This window comes from Pinus tabuliformis, chromosome X, assembly GCF_031772625.1.
Source record: "Pinus tabuliformis cultivar Carrire ecotype Pingquan chromosome X, CPIR1, whole genome shotgun sequence".
NCBI classification, from domain to species: Eukaryota; Viridiplantae; Streptophyta; class Pinopsida; order Pinales; family Pinaceae; genus Pinus; species Pinus tabuliformis.
The window spans coordinates 1,212,596,684-1,212,618,246 of record NC_142308.1 but is presented as its reverse complement, the minus strand read 5'-3'; positions in this window follow the sequence as shown (position 1 = coordinate 1,212,618,246).

Below are 21,563 nucleotides of genomic sequence, written 5' to 3'. Positions count from 1 at the left end.
TTTGTACTAGTGGATATTTGAGGGCCATTATCCATGGTATGGGAGCCCTAGACTATTGTATTATATGTTGATTAATATAACTAAGTTGGGTTGAAAATTATAAAAGGTTGTCCATATTTTGTGCACTAGTAGATTTATTATTATTTATACTTCGCTATGCAAAGTAGTATTGTTGTGATTCTTAGTTTGGCAGTGCCATATATTCTAAGATTCTATCCTAGACCCAATATCATGGAAAAAAAACATGGTTTCAGAGTGTATCTGAACTACTTTGAGGGACAGTGAATCAGAGTGGTCAGAGTGAAGCAACTTAGAGGGAGTTGTGGGCATCGAGATCATGGAGCAGAGGGTTTAGTTGAAGACATTGATATGTGATCTTGATTGACTTGGAAACAAGATTGACTGGGAGTTCTGGTGGATTGGTGGAGAGCATAGTGAACAACAGTTTGTTGTAGGGAAGATTACTGATTGTGGAATTTTTTTTATTTGTCATGGATGGTTAGGACAGCTCGAGGGTATCTTTGGCTTGGACAAGATCAAATTGATCAAGACGGCTTCATGTGTTGGAATTTAGAATGGTAGGCTAGAGTCTTCATCGGATCGTGATGTTGCATATCAAAGATTGGAGGGATTTCCATGCGTACTATTTGATCCAGGAGGATGAGTTCTTGTAGGATTGAGCCAATGGAGATCATGTAGGATCAAAGGGAGTCTAGCCTTAGAGGGAGCAACCCTATGGAAGTTTCATATCTTTAGGTTTAGATGTGATGAGACAGAGGCACTACTGAAGTTGTCGGGTTCATTCTATAGGGTATGCTGCAGTGATGGATGCCTGATGGGCTAGTGTCATCGATGAGGATGGTTACATCCTAGTCTTGGAAATAACTCCGTCTCTAAGAGGGAGTGTTGATTTTTGTAGCTTGGGAGGTACTCGAAGCCTTGAGAATCGAGGGTTTGGAGGAAGGAGCTCCACAAATGGCCTTGTGGGCTTGAAAACAAAGCTTGGGGTTTTGTCAGCATATTTCTACATGTGATGCATGGAGATGATAGAGGACACCGAGGTGAATCAGATGTAATGAAAATCGTCGAAATCTGAGGTGTAGAAATGAAGATATTATTTTGGAAGTCAATATGTGGGTTTGGTCAAGGTCGACTAGGCGTTTAGAGACCTTGTGACAAGTTGTCAAGCTCACACATGTGACTTGATGGAGCCCTTGTATTGTGTATAAATATAAGGTGGAGGAGAGACATTTAACACATCCAAGAAGAATCTTTCATAGTCTACACATCAATAAAGGCAACATGAATGCATGAACGTGCTAGTGTAGGAACACGCAAGTGTAGGAACATGTTGTGGTCACCAACAACCCCCCTCTTTGTTTGGTATTAGCAATAACATCAAGCAAAGGGGGACCCTTAACAAAAAATCCCAAAAATATTTTTATCAAAATTTTTGTATTTAACTCCCTAAAAGCTATATCGCATCGCAAAGAGAGAGTGAAGCGTTTTCCTATGCGCATAAATAAGCTGCAAAGAAGCGACGCGAAATTCATCGCAGCGCATATTTTGAAAGCGCTCTTAAAAGAAAAACCTAAGGAATCGCCGACGGCCGATATGCGACGTCGCATATCGCAACGTCGCATTAGCTGCGCACAGTGATCAAATGAAAAATGCGATCTTGCGATTTGCGATCTGCGATCTTACAAACTGCGATATTGCGATTTGCAATCTGCGATGAATGAGACTATCAATTGCTGCGATGACACCTCTTGACATCGCAATCCTCGATGTTGCGATGCGAATCACAGAAACCACTCATCGCAAAGTTTCCTCGGCATGATCTGTAAACCAAAAATTGAGCACGCACCTTAAGGGAAATTAATGATTGTACGCCTGAGTACCCAAGGATGATCATGTTGCGTTTTTCGAAGAGTCAAGTCATTATGAGTGTCATGATTATGCATTCATTAGAACTTAAAGCTTTCATGTCAATCTTTTCGTCATTTCTCTTTTCCTTTGCATGAACTGTAAGGCAGCAACTAATATAAATCTATATGCAGGAAACATCTAAGGAAAAGGGGAAAGCGCCAATACTAGAAGAACAGAGAGGAGATGCCTTCGCAAATGGATGCCGCATGCAGCAGGACCGCGGATTCCAGAGTATCACTCAACAGACACTGATGAAAATAGACTATCCAAGACTCAGAGTCAAAGGCGCACAAAAGCAGCATGTTTGCAAAAGATCCTGAAGCTCAGACTGGGTAAAGCAAAAAGAAAAAAGCTAAAGAGGGAGGACGCTCCAGAAAAGCCTGGAACAAAGAACGGAAGCAATTTTCAATACGGAAGATTGTTCAGGCAATGAAATCCCTAACTCATTGAGTCATTCGCACGGCTGGAAACCGAAATAGCAACAGCACAATCAGTTTGAAAGAAATCTGGGTTATACTAAGTATACACACAGCAAATACACCCAGCCAGAGGAAGATTTTCGAAAATATATTCTAGTTTGTCAGAAAGAGGTGCCAGCTTTTGTTATTTATACTTTTATCGCTCGAACAAAAGGAAAAGACAACCAGCCAAATCTTTCCAGGTGAACCTTGCATTGCTTATAGCACTAAGGAGAAGATACAGAAACGGTTAGAAATTAGATTCAATTTTTAGAAATAAATTTGTTTTAGTAAAAGGGCGTTCATTTGAAGCCGTTTCCTAAATTTGTGTAATTAAGATTAGTTAGTTAGTAGCATTTAACCCTTCTCATGGCATTTGGATAAGGGTCAGGAAATTTGTTAAAAAACTTGTCCTCAGAACATGCACTTTTGCACCCTCGGAGGGGGTTTTTGATGAATGGATGGATCGAGATTTATTTATGTTTGCATTTTAATGTCTGCTACTGATGTTGCACTTCTGTACTCTTAGTAGATATTAGAACAAGTAGAGATAAATCGTTATTGCTTGAAGTTTGTGAGTGAAATCAGTCATAAATGGTACTTTTATCTCTTGATTAATTTCTGCTTATATTCTTAATGTGATATACAGCTGAGTTGTTGATATGTTAATGTATGAATGTGTGGGTTACCATTTGGCACTTTTGTACGGTGGAGTCATTTATTTATGCTTGACATATGAATAACTTATTATGCGATATGCTGTTCACAACTGTTTTGCCTAACTTCTTATGCAGAATGGTTTATCTTAATTGATTTATATTCTTATAATAGCTGAATGATCTTTATTACCAGTTATTGTATGAAATCTTTTTAGATCGCATGATGAAAGAATTCTACCCCCGGGTTAGTGTAGATTAGATGTGTTGTTTTTTGTTAGATTACAGTAGCATAGAGTCAGTTTAGAGTTTAGAATTAAATTAGCTTAAAATTACCTCTATATTAGCATCATCAAAATCTACACACACACACACACATCCTTTAGATTGGGAAGCTGGTCCCATTATCCCCAGTCGGACCCGCTACACCAAACGGGCAAGGAGCCGCCAACCGGGTTCCGGACCGGGTGGGTATCCCCCTTGTTGTTGACCCGATTTTAGGGCCCTCAACATATTTGGCGCTAGAAGGAGGGCACGAACTATGAATGGCAACTAAGTCAAAATCTAAATACCATTTTGAGAGTAAATCACCCTCATCAACTCCCCCGACTTCTCCAGTACGGTTAAACCCGAAGTTAGAAGTCGCTCGAGTATCCACCGCTGCTACCTACCCTAATATATCAGACCAACTCATCATTGAACCCCCTGAAATTCAAACTTTGATTCGTAAACTCCAGGGATTCTCTATTTTTTCTCAGAGGTCTGATAAATCTCACGGCAGCGTGACTTCGCAGTACAATCCTGCTCATCCCCTGACCAGATTGAAGAGTGAAAAATTTGGCATTCAACCAAGTGAACTCCCTCTCCCTACTAGGAAAAGAGCAAGGAAAACACCACCAGAGTCTGACAGTGAGACTCTTTCATCTACTTCGTCCATTTCAACCCCCTCACAGCGAAGTCAACCACCCACATCCTCATCCCAAATCACTCATCCATCTTCCACAACCCTTCCTCTTCAATCATCAAAGATCATAATACCTTCATCGTCTCAGCATCAGGGACCATCCTCTGCACTTTCATTAACTAGCAGCTCAACGATGGCCCAGTCTCCATGGAACAATCCTGGGGCGGTTTTAATGCCTCCACCCCTGAGCCCAATACCGGCCCATCCTGAGAAATGGCTACCTAAATTCAATCCAGAAACAGGCATGCTAGCTGAAGAGCATATCAATAATTTCATGCTTTCTGTTAATCTCAATGGAGTTACCAACGAGGATGTTGTCGTCCAGCTTTTTCCCTATACAATGCAAGGAACAGCCGGGTCATGGTACTTTTCGTTACCTTCCGGGTCTATCACAAGTTGGGACATTTTTCAAAGTCAATTCCTCACCAAGTTCGGTGATGACATATCAACAGCGACATTGATCAATGACCTATCTAATCTTAAAGCTGAGGCTAGAGAACCCATTAAAGATTTCAATTTATGGTTCAATAAGATCCTCAACAAAATTCCCGCTACTTCTCAACCCAGCGAGGAAGTAAGATGTGAATGGTATATCACGGCCTTACCATCAAACTTGGCTATCTTCATAGATAGGGCAAACCAGACGACCTTAGTTGAAAACTTGACAGAGGTGTTAGCAGTAGAAAAGTGCGTAGTTGCCCTAGAAAAGAGATCTGCAATAGAAGAATGCAAATCTAAGAAAATCTCTTTCAAAGAAGACACCAAGAAGAAGCAAACGAAAGATCCTTTCGATATGGAAGGATTACAAAAAGTGTTAAAGGCCATGTCCAATGAGATGATTGACATAAGAAAACAAGTAGCAGAGACTTCTTCAAAAAAGCCCTACAAAGCTTTTAAAAGAAATCCTCCCATGGAGGTGAAACCACCCAATGCTGTCTCAAACGTGGAATCTGAAGAAGAAGAAGAAGAAGAGAATACAACTGAAGGGCAGACCGATGATGAAGAAGTTGTGGAACTACAAGGAATGTGGGATTTCATCCTCCCACAAGAAGAAGATCAAGAAGCATTTTTGGTTAGCACACGAAGCAAAAATCAACTTGATCCTCCCCAAACTACCCCTAAACAGAAGGGTGCAAGCCCTGCAACAAAAGATAAGGTCGCAACAAAGAAAACAACCGCTAGAGCGACCCAATTTAGCCCAGTCCAATCAGATCAAGCACCTCCATCAAGAACACTGATAGTGTCAGATGAAATGGAATATAACATTATCGATGACATGAAAAAGACTAGGGCTAATATCACTCTTTACGAATTGAGCAAATTGAAACATCAACAGAAAATAATGATGAAAGAATTACATGCCGTGCCTACTACATCTTTACCTACAACTGTAGCTTCCCACAACATGGGAAGACCTCCAACCAACATGATCAATAAGATTGATCCAAATGATATTGCCTTGATTGGAGGAAGATCAAGATCTCATACTCCTCCTTTTCTTCTCACTTATGAAATTTTCAATAAAAACGTGCAGAATTGCTTGGTTGATTCTGGTGCTTCAACGAATATTTTACCCAGATCAATATGTGCCAAATTGAATGTTCAACCACAAAAATCCGCAGTGCGCATAGTTCAACTTGATCGATCTCAAGTCGAAGTGAGTGGTGAACTTAACCAGGTGACCATAAGATTGTTGTCTAACCCGAAAGTATGTCAGGTTATCGACATTCTAGTAGCTGATATCCCTGAATTCTATGGTTTAATTCTTAGCAGGGATTGGTCTGAAAAACTCCACGGATATTTCTCAACCGACTGGTTGCACATGTGGTTACCCTACAACGGTAAACCGAATCAAATAAAGGTTGAACGAGAGTTGCACCAAAAGTACATAGTGACTGAATTGCAAGGAGAGAATGAAGCAATAGCATACAACAGTAGTATCATAGGCAATTACTCGGTGGATTCTTTCCTCGGCAATTTCAATGCTCACACCTCACCTTACTTAGAAAATTCAGTTTTGTCCCAAGTTGAAAATTTTTCCCAAACTGATGATTCAAAGTGTTTTAATTTTTTAGATAACTCTGTAAATACATCTTTGCTTTGGAAATTATATTTTGATGGCTCTAAATCTAACGAGGGAGGAGAAGCAGGATGCGTTCTGATTAGCCCAGACGGAAACAAGATCATGCTTACATGCAGACTTGAGTTCGATTGCACAAACAATACAGCGGAGTACGAAGCCTTGGTGCAAGACCTATACAAAGCAATCGGGTTGAATGTTAAGTATCTTCAAGTCTTTGGAGATTCTGAGATTGTCGTCAAACAGGTACGTAACACCATACATTACCTGTCAAGTCATTTAAAGCATTATCAATCTTTAGTACAAGATCTGACTTCACATTTCATAGCATTCAATATTTCATCAATCCCAAGACTCCAAAATGCGAGCACATACCTGTTAGCTAACGTAGCTTCTAGACTTATTCCCTCCGAAGATTTTAGTCCAGATAGATTCTCAATAGAATTAATATTTAGACCATCCATCCCTGACAACATCACCAACTGGAGAGTATTCAACGACAATCTTGACATTGTAAATTTCCTCACTTCTGAAGGATCCTACTCAAATCAAATAATTGACGAAGACCATCATGATCACCAAATACAGCAAAATAGTATTGATAATGCTATACCTAAATCGGTGGTTAAGTTAGAAGATTTATATGATTTAAAAAGTCGGTTTAAAAGGTCTGCCAATTCTAAACTCTACAGTTCAACTCTGAATTATGAATTAGTGAACCTAGGAACCGATGAGAAGCCACAAAATGTTAATCTAGGCCACGGCCTAGCCCCTGAAGAAAAATCAGCATATATCCGTCTTCTGAGACAATACAAAAACGTTTTTGCATGGAATTACGATGAGTTGAAGACATACAACACTTCTATCATTCAACAAACTATCCCTATTATTGACAATGAAAAACCTGTCCAGCAGAAGCTCAGAAAAATCCACCCTAACTTAGAAAATCAGATAAAGACTGAGCTAAATAAGTTGTTGAGAGCCAGAATAATTTTCCCCGTCAGACATTCCAAATGGGTGTCCAATATGGTGCCCATTAGAAAGAAAAACGGAGATATCAGGATCTGTATCGACTTTCGGAATCTCAACAAAGCCTGTCAGAAAGAAAATTTTCCCCTCCCACCTATGGAGCAAATACTACAGGCAGTAGCGGGCTCAGAATTAATGTCTTTCCTGGATGGATTTTCAGGATACAATCAAGTGCTGGTACATCCCGATGATCAGTTGAAAACCACATTCCGAACCAAATGGGGCACATACGCATATCGGAAGATGCCATTTGGTCTGATCAATGCCGGTGCTACCTTTCAGAGAGCCATGGACATCGCGTTTAAAGGTTTAGTCAATAAATCGGTAGTGATTTACATGGATGATATAACAGTGTACTCCAAGAAACAAAGCGACCATCTCAAAGACTCGAAACAAATCTTTCAAAGATGTTTAAGGTACGAGATTTCACTTAACCCAAAGAAATCTTTTTTCTCATTAAGTGAAGGGAAATTGCTAGGATTCATAGTGTCAAAGTCTGGTATTCACATTGAACCTGACAGAATCAAAGAAATTTCCGAAATATCCATGCCCCATAACAAAAAGGGCATGCAATCTTTCCTTGGACAAATCAATTTTGTAAAGAGTTTTGTCCCGGATTTTTCACATATTATTTCTCCTTTACAAAATATGATAAAAAAGAATTCAAATTTTAAATGGGGTCAAGATGAGCACGAAGCATTCAACTTGATCAAGCAAGCTATCATCAACGCTCCATCTTTAGCCACCCCAAATTTTACAGAATCTTTTATGTTATACACTTTTGCCTCAGAGAAATCTCATGTCGCGATTTTAACTCAAGCAAATCAAGAGAAGGCGGAAGCTCCAATCGCATTCTTTAGCTCAAACTTACAAGGTGCTGAGCTCAATTACTCAGGCATGGAGAAACAGGCATATGCTGTTTTCAAAGCGATCAAATATTTCAGACCTTTTTTACTTAAAGCCCATACCAAAGTCGTAGTACCGTTTCCAGCGGTAAGAAACCTTCTGATACAGAAGGATGTGGGTGAAAAGAGAGCAAATTGGATTACCGCCTTACAAGAATACGATCTTGAGATCAAGCCAGCAAACATCGTAAGAGGTCAAGGCTTCTGCAAGATGTTAGCTGGAGCATCGCAAATTCCTGAGAACTCATCTGAAGAGGTACATACATATGAGGTAAGCCTAAACGACGCAGAATCATTATATGCGGACACCATTTATTATCTTAAGAACGGGTATGCTCCATCACACCTGGACCACACCAAGAAAAGAGCTATGAGATTGAAAGCTAAACAATACCAGCTCATAAATGATGTTCTGTTTAAAAGGAATTATGATTATGTACTTCTTAGGTGTCTTGAGAAAACTGAAGCCGAAAAGGTTTTTCAGGAACTCCACGATGGACCAGCAGGTGGACACTATGCTGGAGAAGCTACTGCACATAAGATCTTACGTGCAGGATATTATTGGCCCACGTTGTTCAAAGACTCATACAATTACGTAAGGAAATGCCAAATCTGCCAGACTGCTGCAGGGAAACAAAAGAAATCATCCATGCCACTACAGCCGATTAACATCGAGCAACCATTCAGCTAATGGGGCTTGGACATAATAGGTGAGATCATTCCTCACTCTTCTAAGCAGCATAGGTATATCCTCACGGCAACAGATTATTTTACTAAATGGGTAGAAGCAGTTCCTCTCAAGACAGTTAATTCTGAAAACATTATTGAATTCATAGATCAATTTATCATCACTAGGTTTGGATTGCCAACGGCCTTAATGTTTGATAATGCATCATACTTTTCTGGAAATACAATGACTGAGTTTGCACTTAAAAGAGGGTTCAAACTGAAGTATTCTGCCAACTACTATCCGCAAGGTAATGGGTTGGCTGAATCAAAAAACAAGAACCTAATTAGGATTATTAAAAGAACAGTCAACCAAAACCAAAAGAATTGGCACAAAGCGCTGGTAAATACCTTATGGGCAGATAGAATTACGAAGAAAGCTTCAATCGGCACTTCTCCCTTTAATTTAGTTTATGGGAAAGAAGTGGTTCTTCCAACTCACTTAGTCATTCCCTCTTTGTCTTTAGTACAACACATCGATGAAGTATCTACTTCCTCCTTACAATTGAGACAAATGGAAATAATCAAACTAGAAGAATGACGAGAACAAGCTAAGAAAACCCATGCTCACCACCAAGCGCTAATAAAATCCTCTTTTGACTCAAGCATCATAACCAGAAAAAGCTTTCAGATGGGAGATTTAGTTTTGAAATGGGATAAGGCTCATGAAGAAAAGGGCAAACATACGAAATTTCAGAAGTTGTGGCTTGGTCCTTTTCAAATTGTAGAAGTCATAAGCCCATCGACGTTTGTGTTGCAGGATTTGGCAGGTAGAAGAGATTCTTTGCCTGTGAATGGACAGATTCTTAAAATGTATTTTCCATAGAAGATCATTCTTCTACTTTTGTAGGATAGTTTTAGTTTTTTTTATTATTTATTTATTTGTTTTTTCTCTTTCTTATAAATAAAACCGGTTGTAAATGATCATCAAAAAGGATTCATGAAAGAGCACAACAATTCTCTATCAGATTTTGATTTCGCTTGTACAAATAGAAAAACTTTTCGAAAAATCTGATTTTTATTATTGACAAATAGAGTTAACTTTAGCTTGAATATGATATTAGTTTCAACCTCTCAAAAAAAACTTTGATGAAAGCAACCTTTGGTAAAAAATTGTTTTATGTCAGCACAATGAAAGGTATCATCAATAATAAAATAAATATTCTCTGTAAAGCTGTTGTTTTCAAACTCTATTATTGTCGTCCAGAGCTTTCTTAAGGAAAAACAATGACTTCCTCCCTGCTAAAGGAAACCGCAACATTCAGAGAAAAAATCCGAGAAAACACTATATCTCAAAGAATAAGAGGTCTCATCACGAGCCGGCTTATCATGATCACAGATATTATAACTTGCCGACTTTGCCAATACTGTCTATCAAAACAGGGCAACGACTCAAGATTGTTGCAATCAAAAGACAAGGGGTCTCATCATGAGCCAACTTGTTCAGCAAAAGTGTAAATCAAGTGAATGACTGTGTCATAATTTGGCCACCAAACCAAGACATTGTTCTTTAGAGAATAAAAAAGGAAAAAGTGTCAAAAAGGATTTTTCTCTGAAATGTTGTAAATAACCTCAAGCAGGAAAAAGGATCATTGCTGGATAACATGGTAACCCTGTCGAGGCTATGGACGCTTGCGGGCAGCAAAGGCTCTACCTACGACAAATGAGCATATTTTAAAGCCAGTACACAGAGAAGACCTTATTTTATCTTTAAAAAGACCGAGTAATGTCTGGTGTGAATGCAAGAACTAAGCCTAAGGAAGCAGACAATTGAAATAAAAAAAAAAAGGTTGAGACAAAGTATCATTGACAGGATAAGGGGTAATCTACTCTATCTGTCCATAACAAAATTTAGACATATGAAAATTTTTCTGTTTCGGAAGTGGAAATGTCAATAGAAAAGCAGAGATAACTGGTTCTTCACAGTGAATCACCATTGTTGTGGTCACCAACAACCCCCCTCTTTGTTTGGTATTAGCAATAACATCAAGCAAAGGGGGACCCTTAACAAAAAATCCCAAAAATATTTTTATCAAAATTTTTGTATTTAACTCCCTAAAAGCTATATCGCATCGCAAAGAGAGAGTGAAGCGTTTTCCTATGCGCATAAATAAGCTGCAAAGAAGCGACGCGAAATTCATCGCATCGCATATTTTGAAAGCGCTCTTAAAAGAAAAACCTAAGGAATCGCCGACGGCCGATATGCGACGTCGCATATCGCAACGTCGCATTAGCAGCGCACAGTGATCAAATGAAAAATACGATCTTGCGATTTGCGATCTGCGATCTTACAAACTGTGATCTTGCGATTTGCGATCTGCGATGAATGAGACTATCAATTGTTGCGATGACACCTCTCAACATCGCAATCCTCGATGCTGCGATGCGAATCACAGAAACCACTCATCGCAAAGTTTCCTCGGCATGATCTGTAAACCCAAAATTGAGCGCGCACCTTAAGGGAAATTAATGATTGTACGCCTGAGTATCCAAGGATGATCGTGTTGCATTTTTCGAAGAGTCAAGTCATTATGAGTGTCATGATTATGAATTCATTAGAACTTAAAGCTTTCATGTCAATCTTTTCGTCATTTCTCTTTTCCTTTGCGTGAACTGTAAGGCAGCAACTAATATAAATCTATATGCAGGAAACATCTAAGGAAAAGGGGAAAGCGCCAATACTAGAAGAACAGAGAGGAGATGCCTTCGCAAATGGATGCCGCATGCAGTAGGACCGCGGATTCCAGAGTATCACTCAACAGACACTGATGAAAATAGACTATCCAAGACTCAGAGTCAAAGGCGCACAAAAGCAACATGTTTGCAAAAGATACTGAAGCTCTGACTGGGTAAAGCAAAAATAAAAACGCTAAAGAGGGAGGACGCTCCAGAAAAGCCTGGAACAAAGAACGGAAGCAATTTTCAATACGGAAGATTGTTCAGGAAACGAAATCCCTAACTCATTGAGTCATTCGCACGGCCGGAAACCGAAATAGCAACAGCACAATCAGTTTGAAAGAAATCTGGGTTATACTAAGTATACACACAGCAAATACACCCAGCCAAAGGAAGATTTTCGAAAATATCTTCTAGTTTGTCAGAAAAAGGTGCCAGCTTTTGTTATTTCTACTTTTATCACTCGAACAAAAGGAAAAGACAACCAACCGACTCTTTCCAGGCGAACCTTGCATTGCTTATAGCACTAAGGAGCAGATACAGAAACGGTTAGAAATTAGATTCAATTTTTAGAAATAAATTTGTTTTAGTAAAAGGGCGGTCATTTGAAGCCGTTTCCTAAATTTGTGTAATTAAGATTAGTTAGTTAGTAGTATTTAACCCTTCTCATGGCATTTGGAGAAGGTTCCGGAAATTTGTCAAAAAACTTGTCCTCAGAACATGCACTTTTGCACCCTCGGAGGGGGTTTTTGATGAATGGATGGATCGAGATTTATTTATGTTTGCATTTTAATGTCTGCTACTGATGTTGCACTCCTGTACTCTTAGTAGATATTAGAACAAGTAGAGATAAATCGTTATTGCTTGAAGTTTGTGAGTGAAATCAGTCATAAATGGTACTTTTATCTCTTTATTAATTTCTGCTTATATTCTTAGAGTGATATACAGCTGAGTTGTTGATATGTTAATGTATGAATGTGTGGGTTACCATTTGGCACTTTTGTACGTGGAGTCATTTATTTATGCTTGACATATGAATAACTTATTATGCGATATGCTGTTCACAACTGTTTTGCCTAACTTCTTATGCAGAATGGTTTATCTTAATTGATTTATATTCTTATAATAGCTGAATGATCTTTATTACCAATTATCGTATGAAATCTTTTTAGATCGCATGATGAAAGAATTCTACCCCCGGGTTAGTGTAGATTAGATGTGTTGTTTTTTGTTAGATTACAGTAGCATAGAGTCAGTTTATAGTTTAGAATTAAATTAGCTTAAAATTACCTCTAGATTAGCATCATCAAAATATACACACAGACATACATCCTTTAGATTGGGAAGCTGGTCCCATTATCCCCAGTCGGACCCGCTACACCAAACGGGCAAGGAGCCGCCAACCAGGTTCCAGACCGGGTGGGTATCCCCCTTGTTGTTGACCCGATTTTAGGGCCCTCAACAGAACACAAGTGTAGGAAAGTGTGAGTGCAGGAATGCATGAGTGTAGGAATGTGATTACAGGAATGTGTGTGATGGCAGCGTAAGTGAGGGTTTATCATGTAACAAATTGTACCAGGGTGACACATAACTTGAGAAAGGCTCGGTATGTATTGTATTGATGTGCTAAGGTTGAATTGATGCTAGTGGATGGTGTCCTAGGAGATGAAAGTTTGGAAGTTTGTTGGCAGCCAAGAGGAAGGGTTTCCTAGGTGGTTGGATGCCCTAACTAGGAGCATATGCTACAATAATTATTGGTCACTCGTGGACTATCGGAGGGCAGCGTGAGAGTGGAACAAGTGTGGATAGTGATTGGGAATTTATGGTATGTTGGTGGACAATGTGATAGTGCCCAAGTTGGAGCTTGGTGTGCACCATCTTCATGGACTTAGGTGGTTGATAGAGTGGCAATTGTTGAGCTCAAATGTTGACGAACTAGAGGAGAAATTGAGCAGCCCTAGACTTGTATGTGGAGAAGGACTTCTACAGTAGATGATGGGCAATCCTCCTAACTTGTGTTTATTGCGAGAGATGGACATCTTGCAGTGATAGGTGGCAACCCTTCGTGCCCTATGTTAGTCTTCATTGAAGCTGTGTCGTAAGACTATAGTTGGTTGAATTCCCTAAGTAGCTGAGTAGCAGTGGGATGATTGAGAGTTATTCATAATTGGAGCTGTGAAAAAATCGACAAGAGTCTCGATTTGTTGATGCCTTGATAGACTAAGGCACAACTAGTGATCAAATTGGATAGTTGAGGTTCAGTGGCCAGATCGACTTGGATCATTGACAAGGCAGTGTTATAGACCGGTAGCCAAAGAACAAGGCAAGGATAGGGTACAACTAAGAGGAGCTAAGAGATTCGACTACATCAGCCAGATGGTCAGAGTACCTTGTTGAGGGTAGATTGGTTATCGATGGACCGACACCAAGCCCAAATTTATTATTCTTGTACTAGTGGATATTTGAGGGCCATTATCCCTGGTACAAGAGCCTTATACTGTTGTATTATATGTTGATTAATATAACAAAGTTGGGTTGAAAATTGTAAGAAGTTTCCCATATTGTGTGCACTAGTAGATTTATTGTTGTTTATATTTCACTGTGCAAAGTAGTATCATTTTGATTCTTGGCTCGGTAGCGTCAGATATTCTAAGATTTTATCCTAGACCCAAGATTGTGGAAAAACAACATATATGCGCATATATGGAAGTTGTGCATATACAATTGATGCACATATACGGTAGATGCGCATAGATAGAAGTTGTGCACATATGAAAGATGTGTTCATATATAGAAGTTGCACATATCTGGAGATTATCATCTATGCATACTACGAAAGTTTCACACAACTTTTGTATATGTGCAACTTATGTATATGTGTAGATTTCGTATATGTGCATCTACAGTATATGCACAACTTTCATCTATGTATAACTTCCGTATATGTGCATATTTTCCTTATAAGCACAACTTTTGTATATGCGCATATCTTCCTTATGTGCACAACTTCCGTATATGTGCATATGGGAAAGTTGCACATATACAAAAGATATGCAATACAGAAGATGTGCATATATAGAAGTTGTGTGAATTATATATATGCACAACTTTTGTATAAGTGTAGCTTCCATATACGATTCTCTCTCATGCATCGTTATCACGATGACTCAACCAATAGACTGAATACTAAACATGATAGCACATCGATACAACAATGATATTCAATCCCACACATCCCAATAGCTCATATATGGTTGAAGAACCTCTCATAATTCACTACTCTTCATGCAACCCATGACTCGTGACTCTAGGACCACTCCACCAATAGCCAAATCATAAATAATAATGTTACAAGGATTTCTCATGAGAGTACATGGCTGAAATAAATGCATGCCAAGGCTCATGACACTCTTCATTTATGCATGACTAAGACAATGATTTATAATGCAATTACATGGCTAAAACAATGATGCTCTAAGCATGTCTTCTACAAAATATTTTCAACAAATTTTTCAATGATAAACAAATAGATATATGACTAAAAAAATACTCTTTTCACTCAAGGAAACATATCTGATTCTACTACAAGAAATCGAGTGAAGGAAATAAAATAAATAACAAGTAATCCATGAAATTTGTATACCATGCATAACTCCCCTTGATCTCATTATACCTCCAATGAGCACGTTGATCTAGTGGACCTGAATTTTCATGTGACTCTCGATAAAACATGTTGTTGCAACTTACACTCAAGTCTTTCCATACTGCTACAATATGCTCCCCATGAGACCGTGTGTGCCTCTCATAGCTCGTCTACAACCTTGTATGAATATGCATATATCAACAGACTATAGTGGGGCTAGCTCCTCTACTTGGAATCTAAAGAGGAAGATTTTTTTATTGATTTCTTACTTCCACTCACTCTACCTTTCAACACATCACATTATCTAGTGTCCTAGTTCCTTTGGAGATCACTCTCTTGGACTTATCCTTCCTGATGCAACATCCTTTGGAGTTGAAAATCACTTCCATTCCTCCATCTACCATATAACTCATGCTTAGAATATTTTTTTCAACCCTTCAACCAATATTACATTAGCTGCATTAGTTCTTTCATCAACACGACTGGCTTTTCCTTTGTCCATAATTTTAATAGGTGTATTACCTCCAAGAATGACATGTCCATCTCTAGTCTTCCTCAAGGATAGGAAACTGATCTTGTCCCCTGACATGTGATGGGAACAACCACTATCTATATACCATCGGTCATCATCATCAAATGTGCATAGAGCAATGCCACACTTGACCCATTGCTCCTTTTTCTTCCACTAGTCCTAGGTTGCTTATTTGCATGGGAACTCTCCTTTGTCTTTTTTCCAGGTCTATTATAAATTTTTTGGTCCTTTTGATTGGATGGCCTAAAGAATCTGGAAAAAATACACTTTTTGGCCATGTACCCAAGATTATGGCACATAAAACACCCCACATGACCAAGATATGAGACCAAGAGATATAATCTTCTATTTCTCATGTTGGATTTCTACCTTGGATTACTTTTTCCTCCATTCCATGAGCTAGATCTGCAATCAATGGCCTTATGGACAATCATGTTACAAGCATAACAATAACCATTAAAAAAACTTGTATACGTGAAGGTTGGCCTTCTTCTTGGTTGTCCAAACTATTCCACATTCTGTTGGTAAGATGTGAACATTTTTCTTCTACAATTGGCTACCATCTATCTAAAATTGTGATAAATGTAGCATTTGATCTCTCATCCATGAAGGGGTGAAAGGAGTTTCTACTCCTCATTTGAAATCCACTAGATCTATAATTAGAGAAATTTTAAGTTGTAAAATGGGCCTAAAAAAAAATGTACAACCAAAATCAACTTTATAAGAACCAATAGGATTCAATATGATGATGTCAACCATGGGGGATGACTTACTATTTTTTGAGCAAAAAGGTAAAAAAAAAAATTAAAAAAAAAAAACTACTTTTTTAAACTTGTATTTTGAACTTATCTCCCTACGGTTTTACTCAAATTTCAAGAAAGAGCACTCATTGGATGTGAAATTAAAATCCTCATCCAAGGAGAACCAATGTTGCATACTTTTGATGGACTATGCTACACGAAAAATTATAAATAGATGAAAAACCATTATTGCAATCATGCTTTTACATATATTTCTCATTTTTCGTGTAGCAGGGTCCATCAAAAGTATGTAACATGGGTACTCCTAGGATGAGGAATTAAATTCCACATCCAACGAGTACTCTCACTCAAAATTTGAGTACAACCGTAGGGAGATAAGGTGAAAATACGAGTTGAAAATGTAGTTTTGTAACAGCCCTAGTGAAAATTTCATGTAATAAAAGTCAATAAAAGCAAAATAAGACCACAGCCAAGGGAAACTTATTCCAAGCTGAATGTTGGGCAAGGATATCCTAGTGGGTATCATTGGATGTGTGTTTTGGTTAAGGAAAATTGGTAATGGCTAAGGCAAAGGCATTAAAAGGCAAAAAGACATTTTTGGCACATTTATTTATGAAAATAATTCAAAATAGGAGAAAAAGAAGGTGAAAGGCCACAAGTTGCATGTGAGGAAGAAATTGAAGGAAAATAGTGGAAAATGAAGAAAATAGAGGCCTCATTCATAAAAAGGCTTCTAAGGATCAGTTGGCAAGCTTGGTCAGTGTGAAGCTCTTGGTTAGTTGAAGTTTGGAGCTCCCTCATTATTCTCTCTCTCTCTCTCTCTCTCACTCTTGGTCACTTAGAGTTTTCTTGGAGCAATCTAGCTTTGTATCAAGGAAGAAAAAACAAGCAAAGGGAAAGGAAGGGAAGCAAGGATCAAGGAAGGAAAGTAGGATCAAGAAGCTTAAGCATGAATACCTGTCGGTAACATTTTTCATGTGTGGTTTCCTAGCTGGTTTGGACATGCATAGCTTTGCATGTTGGTGTACGGTTCTCTTGATGTTAGTGGCATGGTTTTGCTAGGTTATGACAATGGTTTTCAACCTAGTCTTGCCTTTTTCCGGATGCCATGGTATGTTGGGATGTTTATCTCGGTTTTGAGCTTTGGTTTGCTGAATGCATTTCAGAATCTGGGGCAAAGGTGGTCTCAAGGTTCATTCCCAAAGGCCTAGGAATCCTTTGATTGGTTTTGGCGAGATACATAGTAAAGCCTAAGGGAAAGGGCTCAATTCAGGGCCCAGTGATCCGGGTTTGGATTGCAGTAAATTCTTAGAGACTAGTCTCGATTTAGGGCCTAGTGATTCGGGATTAGATTGCGGTAATGCCTAAGAGATAAGGAGACAGAAAATTCCTCAAGGATAGTGATGGATTTCGTATGGAATTACAATTTCGGTTTGGTTGTGATCGGAGCACCGGTTTTGGTGTGATCATGGTTTAGTGAGGGTGGAGGTGGTTTAACCTCTATATTCCCTTGGTTGTTCTTGGATTGGTTATTTATGAGATCCCACATTCATGCTTGGAATATGACATGGGGGTGATTGGATGAAAGAGAGATTTGGTTCAGCCATGTATATGGTCGAGTGGTATGTGGAAGTCCTGAACTTGGTCGGACTTTCCTATGATTAATAAAAGCTAAGTTCTCTTAATTTTGCACTGATTTATATGTGGATTTAATGGTTTTCATATCTCATATATTTATATGGTTTTATGCTAGTTATAAGCATATGGTTAAATGATTGGTTCATGTCATGGTTATTTCATGTATTTACTTGTAATTGTTAAACGGATGGATGCAAGACCTAGTTGATGATATAATAGTTCAATGGAGAAGGAGTTGATCCTTCTCTTTATGTTTCATATGCTCTTTCAATCATTTATGCTATGTCTTGTATCCTAGACCTGTAGGTTGTATTGATTCCAAGTGTTTGACAGAATGTCAGTCCTGGTTGGGGATGCTCAGGCCTAGTCCTGAGGTTGATTGTTTTTTTATCAACATTGTTATCGTGTCTTTGATGGATTCTGAGGGTTGTATCAAGTTCTGGGCAGAGCCCTGGATTCTAGGCTAGAAAAGTGGCTCAAATCTTAGGGTCGTTGGCACAGGTCTACTTAGAAAGTCCACATTCGTTGGCACATGGGCCTATGAGAGTGACTTTGGGTTGTTGGACGTTTTCTTGCCTATAGCATGAGAGAGGATAGGGATTAAAAGACTTAAATCATCAATGGAACTCAAGGACAAAATGTCTGAGTGGCTGACATGTCTCCTGAGGGTGTTGTTGCTGATGTGGATGGGTTTGTTTGATATGTTTCATTAATTCCATTCCTTAAGGTCACCAAGGAATTTGAATCCCTTATAATAGCATCTCTCATTGCATGTTTACCCTGGTTGGCAGGTTGCTTGGGTGGATCTAGGAGGAGGGGGTTTTATAGATTAATATCAAAGTGGGTTGTACTCTCTTTGGGTCATATCTGATACCACATGTTGGTATTCGAGCGTGGTTGCACTCTCCTTGGGTGAAGGTGCTTGGTCATGCATGTGTATCAGTTTCATGTGTGTCTCTTACACTTGCATTCTATGTTTTGTTGCATTGCATCATGTTGATCATTGTTAGTAAGGTTGTCATGAGGAACTTGATGTGATTTTGTGGGATGCATCATCAGAAGTATATGACTGGTTTCATATGGTTATTTGTTGCTTACATGTTGATTATATATCGCTTGACTACATCCTTGTATGTCAAGTGCAATCTTGAATGTTTTGATTACATGTATCATCCTTGTAGGTTGGTTACAATAATTGAGCACTTATGCTCGACTACATTCATTCATACATATGTGTAGTTGATTAGGCATTTCTTATGCATGTTGATAGCTTCATGTGGAAATGTGTGCAATGGATTAATGGTTGTTGTCATGCATTAGGTCATAGCATGCATTGTTGATATGGCCTTGCATTGATGACTGGACCCCAGCTAGAATGATGTTTACACGTTGATACACTTATTTGATATATGTCTATATGTTGTTATGATTATGTTATACATGTATCACGCTGATTTGATGATCTTCCAGACAAGGTAGCCTCCTCAAATTATGTTGAGGTACGTTGATTTATTGTGATTTGGTTTAGCTGAAATAATCTTCCTGGGAGGAAAGAGATCGGATGGCTAGAAAGGTGGTAGACTACATAGAATCTCCCTATGCATCATATGGGTATCATGGTGTGGGGTAATCCTTTGACTTGGCAGACACATTGAGAAGCTTGAAGGAAGAAATAAGGAGTCGCAAAGTAGACAATGTCAAAATCATGCACGCACAAGAGAAACAAGAAAAGGTGAATGTGATACTAGTTCGGAGTTTGTCGTATTTGCAGCAACATGGACCACTTCGGATCAGCCATGGACATGAGGATAGAACTAATGGGGCATATGGTAGTAGGTCTCCTAGTAGACACAAGTCAAATATATTTGATAGGATCAGAGATGGCAGGTTGTTGGACACTCCAGATAGGAGAGGTGATCGACACAGGTACTATTCTAGTTCTGGTTCTGAAAGGCATCATGATTGTCATTGTTATCATCCTTACAGGAGGATTGATAGGGGATACTTTCCGGATGAGTTTAATAAAGTGAATCAACATAAGTTTTATAGAGAGATGAAGAAATCACAGGATGCATAACCATGGTTTCTTGGTATGAAGAAATTCTTCTGATTGCATGATTATTCAGCAAACATGAAAGCAAATATAGCCAGTTTCACTCTCAAACGTAAAGCGGATATTTGGTGGGAAGACGTAAATAATGTCAAATGTATACATGAGGAATATTTGATTTGGCATGCATTTGAAAGGCTCTTCAAGAAGAAGTACACGTCTGAGAGGTACTATGATGACAGAGCTAAGGAATTTTATTAGTAGCGGATCGGTTCTATGACAAATGATGAGTATACTAGCATACTTTTGGAATTGTTGATATGCATGCCTTACCTTAAGGAGGAGAAGGCCAAGGTTCAAATATTCATCAGTGGATTGCGAGTTGCATACATAGACTGGATTGAGTTCGATGAGCCTAGGTCATTGGAGGAAGCCATCCGAAAGTTGAAGCATTACTATGAGCAATCGAAGCGCAAAGTTGAGCCTAAGCATGAATTGAAAATAAATGAGAAAGCTAAAGGAAAATGGCCACCAAAGAGAGGAATACCTCAAGATGCAAGTGAGAAAGAAAATTCAGTTCCTTACAATAGATTCAATATAGCTGAGAAAGGACGCGGAGAGAAGCAAGCTAGAGGCGGTGGTAGGGAACCATTGTAGTGTTGGACATGTGGTAAGGATCATAGTAAGAGGGATTGTCCGTAGTATCAGAGTGGTTGTAGACCCCAGATCTACAGTGCTCAGGAGGCACATACAATTGGTGATGTTTTTCATAGCATTCCTTGGATATATGCAGTTGTGGACAGCAAGCAGATGAATCATCAGGCGTCGATCATTGAGATGGACGATAAGCTTTGTGATCAAGTTGTTTCTATTTTGATTGAACCTAGATCTTACTATAGTTATATTAATACTGACCTGGTGGATAAGTGTGGTTTAAGAAAAGAAGTGCATGTAGAATCTTGGTTGGTACAGTTGGCTACAAGTACAAAGAAGCGAGTTCACCATTCGATAAGAGCTTGTGCATTTCAACTAAATGGTATGACTATAGCATCACATTTGAATGTATTACCATTGGGATCATATAGTATGCTTTTGGGTATGGATTGGCTATACCTTCATAGAACCAAAGTCGATTTCTTCGACAAGGCCATTAAGTGTGTGGATGATAGTGGAGGAAAGAGGATTTTGCAGTGGAAGAAGAAGCCTACATCAGTGAGGATGGTTACCGCTATGCAGGCTAAGCATAGTTGCAGAAAAGGTTGTGTGATGTTTATAGTACACATTTCTAGTGACAAGGGTAACGAGGTTGAGGATGCAAATGTGTTGAGAAGGTACCTAGTTTTGTAACAGTTTCAAGATGTATTTCTTGAGGACATTACAAAGTTTCCACCACACTGGGAGGTATACATTTATATTGAGATGGTGCCAAGGGTAGCCCCAACATCAAAAGAACCTTACAAGATGAGGGCACATGAGTTGGTTTAGTTAAAGTTGCAGCTAAAGGAAATGTTGGACA